Source organism: Magnolia sinica, chromosome 3 (genome assembly GCF_029962835.1).
Source record: "Magnolia sinica isolate HGM2019 chromosome 3, MsV1, whole genome shotgun sequence".
In the NCBI taxonomy this organism is placed as follows: Eukaryota; Viridiplantae; Streptophyta; class Magnoliopsida; order Magnoliales; family Magnoliaceae; genus Magnolia; species Magnolia sinica.
This window is the reverse complement of record NC_080575.1, coordinates 19691252-19696693: the sequence shown is the minus strand read 5'-3', so window position 1 is coordinate 19696693 and position 5442 is coordinate 19691252.

The following is a 5442-nucleotide window of genomic DNA, read 5'->3' as shown; positions in this document are numbered from 1 at the left end:
TAATGTACCTCGTTTTTTTTTTTTTTAGCCCTAGAATGAGTTGCAAAATGAATGGCTAGCACAAATAAAAAAGATATATCCTGGTGGGGCTGACAGAGCTGTGACACGAGCTAGCTTGCCAGTGTGGGGGTTACCAGTCAAACCGCGGCCAGGGTTGCCCCGAACCCAGGTGGCCATCAGCCAGCCCAGGCCCGATCCTATGCTTAAGACCCAAGCCCAAAGCCCGACTGGAAAATTTTGGCTGAGGCCGCCACAAAAATCCATATTTCCACTTTGTTTTTTCTTAATATATTCATCTAAATAAACAAAAACAAAAGAAAAACATTTTTTTTTTGAATGAAGATAATATGCCCATACTCAAGATAGTACTAAAGATAGGACTAAAGACAAAAATGACGTATTTGAAGGTAGAGGTGTCAATGGGGGCAGATCAAAAATTCGAATTTTGAATAGGGCTAACCTGGTATCCCAGTCCGAAACAATTCAAAATCCAAGATGAGGCCTACCAAGCTTAGCCGGTTGACAGCCCAATTTGTAGGGAGTGGAGGGTAATACCTTAGTGGGTGTTACCTTGCCATTTGTGGCCCACCTTGATGAATGTGTTATATATCCACGCTGTCAATTTGTTTTTTCAGCTCTCTTTAGGATGTTGTCCCTGATTTAAGTAGATCAAAATCTCTGGTAGACCAAACCACTGGAAAATGTGGTGAATGACCTTAAAAAGCTTTTGTAGGCTACAAAAGTTTTGAATTAAATCAATATTTATATTTTTCCTTCATCCGGTAGTTGACCTTATCAATGAGTCGGATGGGAAATAAACATTACGGATCCGCTTACAATGGGTCCTCATAAGTTTTTAATGGTAGGTGTTCAATAATCATTGTTTTCTGTGGTATGGTCCACCTGAGATTTATATATGCTTAATGTTTGGAATTACATTTTAAAATGGCTTAAAAAACATATGGACAACATATATATATACAACACATCATCAACGTGGGCCCTAATATGCTAGCCTAATAGGTCCAATACTAGGACTTGTTGGACCAAACAGGTTACTCAGCCTATTGCCACCTTTATATACTTGGACCCGCCTATGGGATTTGGGTTTGAGTCTAGATACCAGATTAAGATCTGATGGACTTGGAGTACCATCGGATCTTATGAACTTGGCGCTCATTTCCTTGGGCCCGGATGGATATAAACATCTACTGGATAGATGGATTGATTGATTGGATCTCGGGCTAGTGATTTTCGAGTAATGTGAAGTTCACATGTTGATTTTTTAGTCACCTTACAGAGTTCATATGATTTCTGAGTGAAGTGGGAGTTCATTTATTGATTTTCTAGTCACCTTGCGGAGTTCTATATAATTTTTAGGTAAAGCAAATGTCCACTTGTTAATGTTTTAGCCATTTTGTAGAGTTCACGTACAATACGATTTTCGAGTGTAATAGGATGTCATATGTTGATTATCTAACTATCTGAACATATTCACTCGACATATTCACTCGCATTGTGATTTCTACCACATCTTCTTTTCCCTAGTGATGAAATTATGTTGATTAGCTATATTTTGTGTATGTGATTATGAGTTCGAATTTCAGTGTTTAATATATCTCTTTTTATATATTGCGAATTATACTGGATTATGAATGATAAGTATGTAACTTAGAGGGTATTCCTCACTGTAATAGTCATTGACGCCGTCAAAACATATCAATTGATGTAGGTGTAAAGCGAGGTAGATGATGCTGTTCACTTGGCTGCTGGAGCAGATCGGGCAGTTGAGGAGCTAAACGAGCTCCCTGCGACCCATATTGAGCTCCATCATTAATTGATAGATTTATGTTTTTTGTTTAATGAATTTTTAGTATTTGGGTTGTATAAGTCATGTATAGGTACTACTTTTAGATTTTTGTAATGAACAGAAAACTTTTACTGAATGCATGGTCTACTCCACTAATATTTGTTGCTAACTCTGATTGATGACAAGATTGTTTAAAATTATACTTAAATTTTAAAGGCCAATGCTCGGGTTTTCAGAAAATGAGTAGTATACTTGGGTTTCGAGAATCGGGGTATTACATTGACCCACCACGGATGGGCAAAGATGGCTCAAAACTCAAAATCGGATATAAATATATCGAGTGGGGCCCACAGCAAAAGGGACGAGCAACGTGGGCATGTACATGAGGCAGGTGATCAACGACCACCTTACTGCCTAGGGAGGATGGACAACATAGATACATTATACATCACGGTGGGGCCCACTGTGTGTGGCCCACTTGCTAACCTCACGGTCAGCGTGCCAAGTGTGTGAGAGCTCCACGTCAATGGGCCCCACTCGATCTAAACAAAAATAAAGGGAAGAAATAAGGATGAAGAGAGGGCGTGAAGGGGTTGTCCGCCCAAATAGGAGGCCCCACGTGATCTGTGGCCCCTAAAATAGGTTGGATGGCATGCATGCATTATGGTGGAGTCCCACGACCAGTGGGCCTCACCTCATGACCACGTGAACAGGATGTAGGCAAATAATCACCATGATGTTGTACCGTGCAGTCCACCACTCACTGGCCGTGAATGGCTAAGTCACATGCATCAAGTGGGGTCTAGAGCTAGTGGGCTCCATCAAATTTTTCCACGAGCAATGTACAATATACACATACGCCTTAGGTGGGTCGCATGCCCATCTAGAGCCACGCCAGCACACAAAAAAGTGGGTTTACATGCATACCTCAAAATCAGTCTAGTTGGGCCTATCTAACAAAATAGTGGTTCTCACCCCTTGGTGGGCCACCTAGTTGGCCTCCATGACCAACAACACATGCACACAGCGGGCCCCACTAAAACCAAACAAAGAAGAAAGAAAGAATGGGGGAGGAAGAGAAGAGGGAAGGGGGCGTAGATTCACATGCTTGGATGATTGGACGGGCGACGTGGATGGGTTGTTCCTCCGCCTCCTCTCATTCTCTCTTATTGTCACGTCTCTCTCTCTCATCTCTCTCACATTCAAGGAGGTCATGGGCATTGGACGTCTAGGCGTGAAGAGGGGAGGAAGAAGGGAGAAGGGGAGTGGAAGAAGGGGTGGCGCATTGGGACATTTCTCCATCTCTCTCCTCTTCCTTTTTTTTTTTTTCCTTTTTCTAGTAGTGAATGGGAGAATAGAGGAAGGGTATTAGAAGAAGGGACACAAGGGGAGGTGGGCATTGTAGTTAGAAAATGAATATATTTGGGGTTTCAAAAAGGCAATGAATGCTCTTATTTGAATTTATTTTTTTTTTAAAGAAAAAAATCAATGTATGTTGTATTTTCAATAATACAATATATGTGTTTTTTTGGGAATGGGAGGTGCTATAATGAGGGACGAATGTCTAGGAGAATGTGTCAGGTGTGGTCCACTGAGGTGGGTCCCACGCAGGTACATACAAATTATATTTTTTCAAGGTTTCGGTCACAATGTCATAAGTTCATGTTGGAGCATTGGATTGGCCCACAATTTTCACCATTACGATCGGAGTGATGGCACGGTCGACATGACAAATGTTTTGAAGGACATTTGACACTAATCACCATGGTGTCGGTGCTAAGTGCACAAGGGTGTTGCATAAGGACTACTGAAGGCGTTAATCAGGCCACATGTGCTCAAGATGTATAACAAAGGACTGATGCTCCACAACAAGTCTTTTCTAAAAGTGATAATTAAAAACACTATTCATTTTTTTACTATTGAGGAAGTTCAAGCATTTTTCATAACACTTGTTCATCCCCTACTCTTTCATAGGAGGCAAACAAACTTCGCTTCTTATAGATGTAACGTGTAGTCACGGTATCTAACACCTGATGCATTGTGTTGACAATGTTTACTTCAGATATTACAACAATTATTTCATATTTTCCATCTTATTTGGTTAAATTAACTGAGCTTTAGAAGCCCTCTTCTTGTGTTTGCACTATTCAATATCATGCTCATGTTTAACACAATGAAAACACTTTTCTAATTTCTTTTTTACTAATTTTTCTTTTTTATTGTTGAGCCTGTGTTTTTCAATACGATGGCCTGATTTTCCACAATGGAAACAAATCCCATTCAAGTATCGACATTAATCAATAATGTGAATTACATTTCCACAATAAAAAGATGATCCTTTGGACTTTTTGTTTTCCTGATTCATTTCAACCAAGTTGGCATTTAAAGTAGTGTCAGTAACGTTTTCTTTTTTATCTCGTATATGATTAGATTATTTTACTTGGATCTGCACAATAATATTTTTTATGAATATTCTATTTTTCTTATGTTTCATTTTGTTTTTGTATTATTTACAGGAGGGAGGCAATTTTTCAATCAAAGCACCTCCAAGAAGGCATTATCCATTTTCAGACCTTCAAAATATAAGCCCGTGCACTAGACTTTGATATTCAAGTATATAATTAAATATAGGCTTATTGTTTATCATATAAAAGTTCAGAAAAAAAAGAATAACATGTTTTTTAGCACCGACTTATTCTAAAATGTATTTTTTAATCAATGTAGATCATATATCTTTAGTTATTTTATATGTTGCATAAATATCATACAGCTCATTATAAATGAAAATTATGATAAAAAAATTCAATTGTGGTCATCCCTTATGATAGATTCTTATTCGGCTTCATATTAGATAATATTAGACAATACGTATAATACTTTCAATGTGTTTAAAGAAAATGTGAGTTTTTGTTTCCACCTTTTGAAATAGCATCCAGAAAATGGTTCAATTTTGATTAGTTCGATGGTCGGGTTCATTGTGATGTTTGTCATTTTTATAGATGTTAAGATTAATAGATCAACTTCAAGATTGTTGAACTTTTGAATATGTAAATACATATTTTGAATTTTGGAATAATAAAATATAAAATAAAAATAAAATAGAAAACAGAAAATCAAATAAGAAAAATTAAAAAGACTTATATGATTCGAGGTGTGACGAAAGTCACTTAGCTTGAAGTTGACTTGCCCTTATTTGGACGTTGTCCGTAATGTAAAAAAAACACTAGACAATCAACCTCTAGGATACTCTCGTATATTGTTTCATCACGTCAGCGCACTCGATGTACGAAGACCCGAATATGACTCTGTGTGTAACTCGAATACAAATTGAAGACGAACCAGAGACAAAACAATTCGTATAATTTTTTTTATTACAAATCATCAAAGAGAAGAGAGCCAAATGTATATGAAAAGTATAACTAGAGAAGTCCTTTTATAGACTTCAATGATAGCCCTGAATGTGTGTGCAAATATCCTTGCCAACAAACATGGTTGTCAGGTTTTTGAAGGAAATGACCTTTGAGTTTTCGACTTTATTCAAAAATTCAAAAGAAATGACCGTTATAGTTAACCGTTGCAAAATCATTAAAAAAAAAAAAAAAAAAATTTGATTTTTGCAATATAATCACGCA